Source organism: Gymnoscopelus microlampas (genome assembly GCF_963454915.1).
Source record: "Gymnoscopelus microlampas genome assembly, chromosome: 10".
NCBI classification, from domain to species: domain Eukaryota; kingdom Metazoa; phylum Chordata; class Actinopteri; order Myctophiformes; family Myctophidae; genus Gymnoscopelus; species Gymnoscopelus microlampas.
Window position 1 is genome coordinate 15592591 of NC_139947.1, and position 14740 is coordinate 15607330.

A 14740-nucleotide genomic window follows, 5' to 3' on the forward strand; every position below is an offset into this window, starting at 1 on the left:
CACACACACACACACACACACAGCCTTCACTGTGAAGGGTTTGTTTGTGACCTTGTGGTTGAAAGTTCTCTGTGTGAATGCCCCCCCCCCCCCCTCCTTCAGCTTGGCTCCTCTACTGTATGTGATTTAGGAGCCACAGTGGGGCAGGTTTATTGGAGGTGTATTGTTGAGGGTTTAAGCAGCCGTACAATAGCGCCAGCCATGCCTCCTGGCACCAGGAGGGTTTTAGGCTGTTGTTGTGTTTTTGGGGGGGTTTGTGGCATGTTGACTCTTGTGATATGGCTGTGTGGAGGTGGCAGTGGATGGAAGGATGTAGCAGTGTTTCCCAAACAGGGTTGCTGACCCATTTTTTATGGGTCACGAGCAAATGTATGTGTTTCCTTTCCTACAAGGAAAAAGAAAAATAATTGTTAAAAAAAAGAGAGGAAGAAAGAAAGAAATCCAGAAATTCCCCTTGGACATTTCAAACATCTTAAAACATATATAGCAAAAATAGCTAATCATCTATTATCTAGCTAATCGTAGTCTATTTTTGTTATTTAAAAAAAGAGGGTTTAAGTGAAATTATTCATTCATACATGTGTTTTTGTAAGTTTGATTTGATTTAATTTGAAAGTATTGACCTAAGCGTCAAGGTTGAAACTATCGAGGATAAAACACCCATTAAATAAACACTTTTCAGAGTGAAGAAACATCACATATCAGAACACAAAAACAAGAAACCTCAAAAAAAGGATCATAGTTTGGGTCATGGGGAGGCCATATTGTTTTCACCTGCAGGGTTGGGAAAGTTAGTTACCTCAACACCCTTAAATCACTTGACAACAAAGCAGGCGTGCCAACAGCGCGGCCTTGATGCTACCGAGTGCCAGAGCGAGAAGCTGACGGTCGCTCGCGTCGACGAGCATGTCGTCTTAGTTGACAAGCTGCGGTGGAAGGAATAGTTTATCACAAGAAGCAAAACGAGCGCTCCCTTCCTCCCGTATCAGCCAATAGCAGGCCGAGTCTTCCGCAGCTATCCTGGGGAAAACGATATCGCCCAGGGGAGACACCACATTTCTCTTTTTGGGTCTTGAGCTGAAAAGATTTGGGAACCTCTTGTATGTTATAGGATCGGGGAAGGGGAGAGGGGGGTGTTTGTGTGTGTGTGTGTGTGTGTGTGGGTGTGGGTGTGTGCGGGGGGGGGGGCATGGGTAGTGACGCGCTGGCACCTGGCTCTGTGGGTTCTGGCTGAGTGCTGGAGCGGTCTCCGGTAACATTGATGCATGGCCATGAATTATATTACGCCTTGGCAGCTGCTTACTCCCAGATTCATCTCAGCAGTCATCGGCTTATTTATTTATTTATTTATTTATTTCGACAATTTGTCAAAAAGGTTGCCATGGAGAAGAAAAAAAAGGAACAAAACAACAACATAAAAGTGAACGAGACAAAATGAGGTCGATTTAGAGTATTTTACTCTACGGGTATTTGCAGAAGTGAAAGTGTTATGACAGCTCGCAAAAGGTGTCGCCTGGCGAATTGTGATGGAAAGCTTTGTTTCTGCCCAAAATGTCAGTGGAAGGGAGAAAAGATGGCGTAGCGAGGTACAGAAACGATTTTCTCTGAACACTTTCCGAGCACCTGTCTGGCAAACCTGGGAGCGGATGGGTGGGTGGGTGGGTAGCTGGGCGGGCGGGCGGGCGGGCGAGCACGGTGTTCCGCGTCTGTCGCGCACGGCCGCCACGACCAACAGGAGATAGAGGCGATGTCTCCAGGCCCTTTGTTCAACTCTGACACGGCAATTCGGACGGCCTTTGTTCTGAGAGGAGAGGCCCTATTCACGGAGCGCCTGGGGAACAAATTGAATCTGGTTGACAATTAATAGCCACGCGGCATGTTTAATTAAGAGCATGTAGCCAGCGAGCGACATGAGGGAGATAAACAGAAGAGAGAGAGACACACAGAGAGAGAGAGAGAGAGAGAGAGAGAGAGAGAGAGACAAGAGAGAGAGACTGGGCTCAGAAAAGGAAGCGGTTCGTCTACTCGATCGATCCGATGCCGTCTGGAGGGAGCAGACTTCACAAAGACACACCTGCATCTCTCCTCTCAATAGGGTCAAAAGTTTTTTAAGAAAGGTGAGCGAGAGATCTCAGACTGATAACAAAACCTAAGGGAGATGGGTGCATGCAGATAGAGAAGTCCACAAAGGGAGATGGGTGTATGCAGATAGAGAAGTCCACAAAGGGAGATGGGTGTATGCAGATAGAGAAGTCCACAAAGGGAGATGGGTGATGCAAATTCTTTAAGCTGCAGTGACATCACACCTTAGTACGTGCGAATAAGGGAAGGGAATCAATGACTCGTGACTGTGTTGTAGATGAAAACAAAAAATTATATTTGGACAATTCTTATGTTGCAGGTCCCTGCATTATGATACTTAACCATAGTTTTGCAATAGGACATTAAAATAGATATCACTGTATATGATCAAAAACTAACCACTTAAACCCTATGTGACCGGGTCCAGCGTTTTTTTGCCGCATATAAGCTTCAGTAATTTCAGACAGATTATGAAAGTACAGAATGTAAGCTTTCAAACTATGTCATACATTGACATCTGAAAATATTTCAATACGATTTTTGAATATTGTTACCTGAAATCTCAAAGTTTGTGAAGTTCGTTGACCAGAGTCCCCCAGGGGTCTGTGTTTTGAGCTTGTCGATCTGCTATTTTTGTTGAATGTTTGCCTATTTTAGTTGAATGTTCGCCTGTAATGACATGCCCCCAATAGTGACACTAGGGCTCACACACAGTGGTTAACTCGACTCTCTCTCTATAAGAAAAAACGCCCTGTTAAAGCTTCAGTGTGGAAGGCAGAGAGAGCGAGAGAGACACACACACACACACACACACACACACACTCTTGATTACCTGATAACTTTAGTTTTGTCGGGGAATGACCTTGAAAAGGACACCGATCAGCGGGGCGGGGCCGGTCGTCGGCGGAAGCCTCGTGGCGTGCCTGGGGTTTGTGTTTCACCGATGTCTGCCGATGTCGGGGTCGGCCTGCCGGGAGAGGAACAGGCGAGGAGGAGCGTCAGGGCTTGCGGTGACCTTCAGCGTCCCACATTCCCGTTATTGTAACATGAACACAAAGAGGCAGCGAGCCAGCAGAGAGGGAGCGAGCCCCCTGACAGCCTGTCTGATAGGACAACAATAGCAGCCACGCCGATGCACCGGGCAGATAGCTGCACGCATGCACGCACACACCCGTGTCCGTGCACGCGTGCGTACACACACACACATACACGCACACACACAGGAGTGTACGCAAATATGCCCATGTACGCCATGCACACATGCACGCACACGTCTGAATGCACTTTCTCTCTCGTACATGCACACACTCGTATACGCACATACGCGCACGCACAGACACGCACACACACAAGTGTGCGCGTGCACACACACACACACACACACACACACACACACACACACACACACACACACACACACACACACACACACACACACACACACACACACACGCGCGCGCTTCAATTAAAGAGAAGCCTCCTCCAGAACTAACAGTCACATCAGTCAGGGCGCTGGCAGAAGCAGTGAGGAGATGAAACGTGAGGAGTTCATGTGAGGATTAGGCCGATGTGTGTGTGTGTGTGTGTGTGTGTGTGTGTGTGTGTGTGTGTGTGTGTACAGTTGTGTGCAGACAGGCGTACAGGGAAATGACAGGAGCAGAAAGGAGATTTAAAGAAATGTAACTAGTTCATGTGAGGAGTGTGTGCATGCGTGCGTGTCTGTGCGTGTGCATGCGTGAGTGTACTATGAAGTGTGTGTGTGTGTGTGCGTACAGGAAGCAGTGATAGAGGCGTGGCGCTGATGGACGCAGGGTGATCCTCTCACACTGACACAGAGAGCTGGGTGTGAAAGGAAAGCAGCGCTAGGGGAGGAGAGGAAGGAGCGTGTGCTGTCTAATTGGCTGGAGCTGGTGAGACTTGACCATCCCTTTGGTGAAATCTCAGCCTTGTCTTCTCTGCATCCTGCTCCATTTGTCGTACAACGGTGTCGCGTGCTGAAAATAGCCAATCTACTAGTATAAGTATAAATCAGGTCTGTCTCCCTGAAGCCGACTCTCTCTGTCTCTCTCTCTCTGTGACTCTCTTTCTCTCTGTAGACAGGCAGGACAGACAGTGTAGGCTACATATCGTTGCTGTCGGGCAGAAACCGTGTATCTCTCTGTTTCAACTTATTATGTTTTTGTCATTAATTAATGAACGTCGTAAAAGAATGAAAATTCTAGATTTTCGCATGATATGCTCTAAATAGGGAGGCCAGGTTGAAAGTGGTTAAGTGTGTCTGTGGGCTTTACAAACATTTAACCAATAAAATACAATTAACAAGAGCGTGTGAGTACGTCCTACTCCTCCCGCCCTGCTGACGGGTGCCGCCCCAACCCGTAGGAGTATGTGTATAGTGACAAACATCACCCTCCCCACCTGGCTTCACTCCCCAGAACACGGGGCCAATATTGTGTTCGTGCAGACAGACGCTCGACAAAGCCGGATGCACCACGGTGGATTCGAACCCCGAGCGCTCCATTCACTTTCAACGCAAACACGCAACACTACAGCCTTTTACTGTTAAATCCCCCCATTCCCCTGCTAACCCCCCACCCCGCCCTCTGCCCCCAGTGAATATGTAGTGTGTCCGTCAACGCAGACGATATACTATCCTTGACTGTGCATCACAAGCTGGCCGGCTGCTCCGACAACAGGCCCCTCCTCCCATGCTGTGTCTGAGGCTGCCGCCGGCCATCGCAGAGACGTTCTCCATTGTTGTTGTTGTTGTTGTTCTGTCAACCACTGGCCAACTTTACATGGTTTAGTTTAGTGTATTTCAGTCAATTTTGTGGTAACATAGTTAAAATTGCATAGGTAATACAAAAAAAACTAATTTATAAAGAAAAGATTTCTGACCAAAAAGGTATAGGCTGAAGCCATAGCTTATTACGCCTCCCCTTTTATAAAACAAAGACAAAATGGAGAGAAAAAAACTAAAGAAAAAGAAGCAAGGTACAAGGACAAGACGTTTTGCTGTACATGTACGTGTTTGCTGTACTGTACAAGTATATGTATATATATGCTATAATAAATAAGATCTTACAGAAGGCACATTCCTTTTATGTTTTTAAATAATTATCTATCATCTTATTTTTAAGTAATTCTTTGAATATGTTTAATGAGCTGCACAATTTCAGATCTTTATCAAGGCTGTTCCACAAAGTTACTCCCGCGAATGTTGTACATCTGTGTTTGGCATTTGTTCTGGTTTTTACTTTTGAGTAGATGCATGTTCCCCTAAGATTATACTTTGTTAGTCCTAAGCCCTACTGTCTGCCCTACTGCGCGCCTCTCTCCCTGGGCAGGCCAAGGAGAGAGGAGCGGTTTATATCCGGGAGGCCGGTTGTGGGGTGTGTCTCGGGCTGAAAGTTAGAAATTGGATTTACGCAACGGTGACCCAGTCATTTGGTTGCTGAATAGCGGAATTCGGAGGATAATGCAGCCATTAATTGATTCTGGGCGGAGGGGCGGATGAAATAAATAGGCTTTCGGAGGCCTTGCATGAGACAGAACTCACCCTCATCTGGGGGGCAGCGAGGAACGCTGGCATCACTTGATTGATGTGAAGTGAACGGTGACCTTCTAGCCTCCTGACTGTCACTTCATTTGCATTCCACCACTCGCACCCTGTGACTTTTTTCACATAATTTGGGTGATATTTTTGAGGATATAACCTTTAGATTAATATTATTCTTATTATTGCATATCTCTCCAGGGCAGAGAGGAAGAGATGAAGAACGCAGTTACGTGCAGTATGACATTTAATGACTTTGTCTTTTGTAACCACTTTGAACCCTAGTGTCACTATTCTGGCCAATGCGTCGCAAACATGATGCATTGTAAGCTTGTAGATTAGCACTTTTCAGCGAAGAGATTTGGTGCAGAGGGAAAGAGGAAAGGGGCGAGTATAGACCCCTGTGGGACTCCTGTAAACAAAGTGTATAGGGGTTTAAGTGTTTAAAATACAATATGGGACTTATTTGAAACGTTAAAATCAATGTGTATGGTAGAGTATGCTTACACACTAGAACTAGTACATCTGCAATGGTTGGAGGACGTCTCCCTACTCTTCCATTGAGACATTTAGGCCCTTCATGGTGCTGGGTAGGACACTTACTGGTTAACCAGTAATACTATACTGGCTTAAGCTCATAAAGCACAACATCTCCTCTGGATAAGCGGGGACTGATGGTAGAAATGTGCTCGCCTCTCGTGTGGTATAGACCCAGGTTCGAATCCCGCGGGGTAGTACATAAAAGTTACAAATTGCGGCTTTAAGATTAACACGGTGGGGGGGGGGGGGGGGGAAATAGCACCGTGAACTCAAGGCGGGGCGTGGGGTGGTGCTCGCTGCGTGTGGTACAGTCCATCAGTCCTCCCATCAGCGTCCGATCCATACCGAGACAACACCATCTGTCACAGAACCCAGCGGACAGGAGACACACCAAACTGGAGCTATAGTGGAGCTTTTGCTGCAGAGTTGGTTGTTATTTTACATTTTGTTTAATAATAGTTGTGAGTGTGTGTGTGGGTGGGGGGGGGGTGGGGGCGGGCTGTCTGGGGTCAGAGGAAGGTTAGCGTCGCAGAGGTTTGGCCACTCCCCCCGCCCTCCTCGGCAGGGGGCTCCGTCAGCGGGAGGGACGGACGTCCCGCTGGATGGATGATGAAGGGATGTGGAGAGCAGACGCCAGAGGTCAGACAGCTACAGGGAGCCAGGAAGTGAACCTGACTGCACCCTGCCGCGCTGCGCGCACATACGCGCGCGCGCACGCATGCACACACCGCCGCCCTGTTGACTAATGAAGCTCTCCACTTTTCAGCCAATCCTCCAACACACCCTAAAGTCTTGCCTGAAGTTACAGCCAGAGTGAAACACAGAGAGAGAGAGAGGGAGTGGGAGAGAGAGAGAGAGGCAGAGAGGTGTAATAGACTCATTACAGGAGACACATCTCTCAAGGGTACGACCAGTGGGAGGTCCCACATGGGTTTTACATCACCAGGCACATACGTGCACAGCTCCAGCCACTAGGTCACACTGCTGCCTAATTATGGCTGACAAAGACAGATGCATTTCATTTCAGTCACTTTATGTCCCCTCCTCTCTCTCTCTCTCTCTCTCTCTCTCTCTCTCTCTCTCTCTCTCTCTTCGTGCATCGTGCACGCCAGCCACACGCTGTAATTTCCGTCCTAACTTCCCCATCACATTGGCGACACGACACAACGCAGCGAGTGCGACCCCTGAGAGACAAGCTCACGGCAAAATCCTCATTGTTAATTTAACTCTAAAAATTAACAAAAAAAAACATATTAAAAGTGACCTGTAGGGGTCCAGTTTTACTGTCTTATTAGTTAAAGGAGCACTCTGCTGTTTTTTCAAACTTGTATCTCTGTATCTTTTAGGAATTAGTGCTTGTCACGAAGGAAATATTATGACTTCGACATCACCGGTTTTGCAAAGTTCCTGGGTAGTGAACACCAGTGACATCACTATGGTGTACAAGTTGAAACAGATCTTCTACAGAGCTCCATACATATATACATGAGCTGCAGTTCACTTCCAAAAGAAATACGACGAGAGGCAGAGGTGCAGGCAGCTGTCGCCGCAACTGCCCTGGCTGAGCTAGAGACCGCCACTGAGGATGAGTCTGACCTATTCCACAGCCACGGAGAATGTCTTAATGTTTACAGCCGAGAATTCTGGGTACTGGAATTCAGTGTTTGGTCTGTAAGCTCCTTCTGCGATACCAACTTGAATGGCTGGTGTATTTTGTTTGCACTTATATAGTACAATGAATAATTACATTAGCTTGGAAATGTATTCCTTTAACCACTTTCAACCTGCCATCCATATTTTGGGCGTGTCGTTATAGGGAAGAGCATTAGCAGCTATTATTGTGTGACACCATTGTAAAATGAAAATAGGACTTAAGTGATTAAATTAACCACTAAAACCCTAGCATACCTATGCCGGGGGAAGATTTCGGGGGAAAATTGAAGATCTACGAGCTTGTAGATCCGTTTTTGACAAAGAGAGAAGTAGAGGGGGGGGAAAGTACAAGTGGCTCGTGTCCAGTTTAATACATTTAGTGGGTTTAGTGTTTAATGGGGATGATTTGCTCGGATGCACACAAACGGATGCGTTTTGTAAGGTGGGAGGCAGTGGCTGGTCATAGTATTTTATTTTATGGTTACATCCTCACCATTTCCAATCGGAGACACCGAATCCATGCACCCGGAGCCAAAACGATCTCGCTGTCAGAGCCAACTCCCGCTTTCCATGCCTGGACTCTCTCTTCCTTTGTGCCCGTCCTCTCCTCGGGCACATGGCCGAAGAGACACTTTCACTGGCTACCGTTATGTCTATGTATGGAAACGTGTGGGGGTGGTATGGTAAACAAAACTAAAAAGAGAAGGAGAGAAAGAGTGAGTGTGGGGGGAGAGAGAGAGGAGCGGCATTGATTGTGGGGGCAGTGAGGGAGGCGAGCATTGGAGAGGAGAGAGAGGAAGGCTCCCTCTTCGGGAGAGTGCCTCCTTTTTCAGGCCCGGCCTGTAGATGACCGACACTACGAGCGAGAAATGTGAAGGGAGACATTGACCAGCTACTGGAAAACATCTAAGCCATGCAGGATCAATGTTGAATTGATCCCCAAGCTATGTATAATGTAGGGCAGTCTCTCTCTCTCTCTCTCTCTCTCTTTCTCTCTCTCTCGCTCTCTCACACACACACACACACACACACACACACACACACACACACACACACACACACACACACACACACACGCCTCCTTGCAGCAGGGGAGAGCATGCACCACAGGGGCTGAGCAGGTATATACAGTAGTACATGTACTGTAGGAGAGCCAAGTACACAGAGAGGCAGAAATAAATGCCTGAGGTATGCTTTAAACATACAGTAAGACTGTTTTGTGGTGGGAGGCGTGTGTGTGTGTGTGTGTGTGTGTGTGTGTGTGTGTGTGTGTGTGTGTGTGTGTGTGTGTGTGTGTGTGTGCACGTCTGCTTAGCACTCAGTCGAGGTGTATGTCCGAGTAAAAGTACACATCTTGTGTAAGGTAACTCACTGTTCCACCGTTTGCAGAGTTTTTGTTCGGCTGTTTTTAGTGTGTGTGTGTGTCCGCGCGTGCGTGAGTGTATATATCTGTCACGTCGATAACGCAGAACCGGCGGGGCGGTGATGCTGTGGAGAAGGAGTGCATTGTGGGTAGGCTGGTATAGCAGCAGGAGGAAGGGGTTCACAACGGAGCAATAAAATGGACACAGCGTGGCGTCCGTCGCCCCCCCTCCCTTCCCCCTCCTCCGCCCCAACGTCCCTGGGAAGCCCCATGCAGGGTCTAATGAGCAGTGTGCTGGAGAGGGCATCGTTTTAACCCAGCTCGGGGACTCGTAGAACAGCCTCGCTTCTCTTCAGCAGATGCCAAGTGCAGCTGTCAACAGTCCCATATACGCTATTGTTGTCCCCTTCTCTGTCCCTCTCTCTGTCTCTCTCACTCTTTCTGTCCCTCACACCTCTTACTTTCTCCCTCTCTCTCTCTCTCTTTCTCTCTCTCTCTCCCTCCCTCTCTCCTGGTCATTCATCTCTACCATGCATGCATCCACTGCATCCTATTATCAGCCCGAGTTGCAACAATCTTTGAGGCTAGCTGGAGGTTACGGCTCGCTAAAATAGATTCACTCTCGCCTCACACTACTTTCCCTCGCTTAAAAGAGTAATGTAGCCATATGAGATTACATGGATGATACAGTGTGCAATATATTATTGCTAGTGCATTAAGAATTCATGAAGTATAAACAAAAATACCCCAAATGATTCAGTAAAGACGCTTTTGCTTGCAGAATCGAACAGAGGCGCAGTTTTTAATCACCGTACCTTCACGCCTCTCCCGCTTTTTATACATTTGTCTTTGTCATGGAAAAAAAAACTTTATCGCTCCTCTTCTTTGTGATTACGTTCTCCTTTCCTCAGTCCCTAAACTTTCTCTCTGCTCCTCTTTCTCTCACTCTCACTCTCTCTCTCTCTCTCTCTCTCTCAGTGTCTCTCCCGTGTCTGTCTGCATTTTCTCTTGTGTCTAATTGCATTTTGAACGTGTCTGATGAGGTCCCCTGGTAACCAGGAGCTCAGTCAGTCTGCTCTTGCGACACATCCCCCAACCCCCCATCCCCCCCCCCCCCCCCACACCCTACCTCCCCCGTCCGGTCCATTTGTGCCCCCGGCCCGAGGGCAGGTTGGTTTTCCTGGGCTGCCCTGGAGGAAATATCAGATGACCTGACTCTCCACAGCATCCCTGGGATCCAGGGGGGGGTCGGGTCGTCAGGGAGGCTCTTCTCACTGTAACCCCTGCCCCCCCTTCCACGCCCTCCCTGCAGCCCCCCCCCCCCCCCCCCCCTCATGTGCCTCCTGCTTTTCAAGTGCGGGCCAAGGTCAAAGCTTTGAGGATGCGTTCCCCAGACTTCACCACCAGGCATGCTGGAGGCACTGTGCCCCCCGCTCCAGACCCCACTCGTCTCCATCTCGGCTTTTCTCCCTGAATTTCCCCATGTTCGTTTCCATCGGCTCTGCCTTTTGACTGCAGTTGATCCCGTTTCAAAAGTTGGGTTATTTCATTTATTTATGTTTAACTGGCGTTCATTGTTTGTATTTTGATTATCCATCACACTCTCATCCTTGGTGTAAAAAGAGTACGGCCGAGAAAGAATGATGTGGTAATTCTCTTAGACCATGCTTTTATTTGGGTGGGTGAGAGATTTTTTTTTTGTCTATTTTTTTAGATTAAACCAGTGTTTGTCAAAACTAGATTTTTTTTCCCGCAACGCATTGCCTCGCGACCAGTTTAGATAGCTTTTAGATTTGCTATTTTCGAATAGCTAAAAAATGTTATAGGGCTTAGGTGATTAAACTGTTCCTCAGCTGGGGATCACCTGCAACCCCCTCAAGGACCCCTGGGGGGGGGTCCCTGGACCCCACATTGAGAATCAGCGGTCTACTGTAATCCTCCATCATGTTAGGTGATGGGAACGTCCTCAGAGATTTCTCCTTCTACTGTGTCCGGAAGCCCACCTCTAGCATCACATCCTCCATTAGCTTGAACGCACCAGACAGAGACACAGAGAGAGAGAGATGGAAGAGAGAAGGAGAGGCAAAGAAAGACAGACATTATGGATGGTGTTTAGAGACAGGTGTCTGATGTTGCAGCAGATAACGACACGAGGCTCCTATCTCGCTCTTCTAATGGAACAGCGACAGTTGTTTCAAGTGATCAGGTCTGTCATTGTGAATGCGGGAGGGTTGATCCTCTCAACGCCTCTCTCCCCGCTCACAATAAATCAAAGAGAGAGAGAGAGAGAGAGCGAGAGAGAGAATGTAAAGAGAAAGAGCAACAAACGTAGTAAACCGGCGGGTCATCCTGGGACAGACTGGGAACAACATCAAAACGTTTGTGAAACGCGATGTGAAAACGTAACTCGTTATAGCGTCCCGTCTAATGACTTCCATCCCGTCAGTCAACGTTGGGGTGGCAGTAGCTTTGGTGGGTAGAGAGGTCGCCTATACGTTGATATACCTTTCAATCCGGGACAGCATCTCTGTCACATTAGTTGTTGCTGTATATATCAAGATAATATATATATATATATATTTATTTTCTTCAGAAAACTTAGGTTAGGATTTAGAAGGTGTTTTTAGAATCAGCCTCCAGCCAGTCTACATCTAACTGCTTTCCCCCGAGCACTTATCGAAACCATCTGAGCAGCCATCACCTGGGTGAAGTTGAAACAGAATTTTCCCCACAAGGCTAATGAGGTCTGCAAATACAAATGAATTCATAAAATAAAATCGCGACAACAATCCTCAAAGTGCTCTGCTCTTAGAGGTATAGACCCCATGCACACAGCACCTTTAAGCACCTCACAGTGTTAATGTATAATACTTTTTTTTCTCAAACCAATCGCCAAGGAAGGGTCGTTGGCAATGTAGGTTTCTGCAAACCACTGATATGTTTCAAGGCCGGTGCGCTGTCAGCAGCAGGCCTGAGCCCTGTGAGGTTCCCCCGAGCAAGGCACTAGCCAAGCAAGTGGCCGCACCGAGCAGTGCGAAGCCGACTCAGAGCCGTCCGAATTGCATACCGAAACGCGCAGAATGGTAAATAATACGTTCTCATTCATAGAGTCCTTTGAAGTTGACTTCCAGTTTCATTTCTTGGGATTTGCATAAACATACAGTGCCACTGCCAATGTTTTCTCTGGTTTTCTACTTGCTATCGTTGCTGTTCACAAACTTTAACCCTGTCGTCCGCAATTTGGGCATGCCATTTTGAAACATAATCTTACTCTTGTGTCCTTGTGTGAGAATCATGCATCTTGAAGCAAAGTCATTGCCCTGGGCGGGTTTTTTGGGACAATCAAAGACTAGGAGCGGTGGGGGTTGGGGAGGGTGGGAGTGCTGGGGGGGAGGCGGGTGGAGGTCAAACAGTGTTTATTTTCCGAGAGGTTACCGCCGGCCGCCATCGCTCTTACTCGGTGCCAAGACGTGAAATGGGATGAATATGTTAGCGTCATCTCCCATTTCAACCAGCGAGACGTTTCAAAAAGCTGATTCTCTCTGGAGAAAATGTTGTACTCCCACTGAGTGAAAATATCGTTTGAAAGGCGAGACAGTAAAAGCCAGGCGTCTCAAAATGAATTCTCTCTTCTCTCTTTTAGGGGGGGCTTTCCTTTCACCTCAGCGGTTAGGGGGGGAGGGAGAGAGAAGCTGTGTGTGTGAGTGTATGTGTGTGTGCTTGTGTGTGTGTGTGTGTGTGTGTGTGTGTGTGTGTGTGTGTGTGTGCCATCGGATGGCAGAAGGTGTGCCAGCCAGGCATAGGACTGTTGGGGACAGCCGGGCTTGATGAGCGCAGCGATGTCACCTCCTGAAGAGCATGTTAATGATATGCCAGACCGAGACAGGTGGAAGTAATCAGCGCTTCTGATTGTAACACGGGCGCCTTGCGAGACGGACACACACGCACGCGTGCACACACGCACGCACACGCACACGCACACACACAAACACTCGAGGCTTTCCGTCAGCCACAGAAGCACTGCTAGACGGCTCTGTCATGTTCCGGTGTGGGGGGCTGCGTGGGGTGGGGTGGGATGGGGGGCTGTGCTAACAGCGTGTCACGGCTTTAGAGAGACAAAAGCAACAAATGAGATGGCGTTGTTGGGGTTTTGCAACCAAAACAGCTCCGGGTTGTTTCCGCTGGAAAATGAAAGGCCTTTTTATTTATTTATTCATTTTGGCATCATCCACCGTGTCAATTAGAGCAGGTATTGCTCACTCTCTGGTTCGCTGCTGGTTTGCACTGATTGTTATTTATTCATTCCGGGGCTGGGAGTGCACTTCGACTCAATCTGAGCTGTTAAACCAACCCCCCCCCCCCCTCTTCCGCCCCTCCCCCCCCTCCTGCTCGTCCAGTCTAGTGTTATTATTCAAAAAACCTCCCAGCGAGCAACCATGTCAGCGGAGGAGTGAGCAGTACAAACGGCCCCTCAGGACCGGGACTTCTGACCCTGCGAGGCCAGAAGCGTTCGGAGAGGTAGCGGCGGCGTGTGTGTGTGTGTGTGCAAAGACCCTCCTCTGAATATTCCCCCCTGTGTGATTCTGAGCGGGCCGCGAGGTCAGCAAATAGAGTCCAGAGCGCGTTGACAGATGCTGGCTTGACTTTGATGCACCATCAGCGTTCAAGCGCGCTCGCCCGCCGCCCGCCCGCGCGTCCGCCTAAAACCCCCCGCGAGCACATGTGCGCTCAACCCGAACACACGCTAGCCGCTCATTACGCCGCCCATGCAAACTTTGTCTCTCTTTGCAGCTGTTTAATGGCCACACGTCTGTTTTTGTTTGTTTCCTCGCCATAAGATTATTGCACCTTTATGGTCGGTCGGGGGTTTGGAATAATCCCTGGCATCTGTTCAGAGAGGGGAGGGGGAGAGCGCGGAGAGGGGAGCCAGTGGGGAGAGGCTCCACTTCTCTTTTTATTTACCAGACCACGCGGCCCTCCCTATTTTATCTCCTGCCGGCGAGGCTGGGGCTTGCTTCTGGCCCGTGGACTTTTAAGACGAGAGTGATGGAGAGGCCTGTGCGCTAATGGGCACAGAGGTCAGTGAAGGAGCTGTTCCCACAGTCATCCATTCCTCCCAAACTGAACACTGCATGGCAGCCACACCTGTCTCTCCCTGAGCCCAGAGGATTAATCCAACCTGCAGCCACAGCGCAGTTATTCTAATTTATACTTCTGAAATTTATGCAGGAAAGTAAGTTTTTCCAGGTTGCCGGTAAGTAACGGATCGGTTATTTTCGCTCTCCCCATTTGTATAAAAGGCCTCCTTTTTCTGTAAATCTAAATCTTCGCTGGCCATATGCGAGCGCTGCATACGATACACAATTGGCACACAGTCATAGTTGGAGTTGGCACAGTTAATGTTACATTTCCTCCATATGCTTTGTGTGCCCACGGTGCTGGGCAGCAAGCCGTGGGCATTACAATGTCAAAGTCAGGACGTCCATGGATGGTTCGCAAAAGGTGCTTGCACGAATCGCCATTGCGGGGAATGTACAGGGTTATAT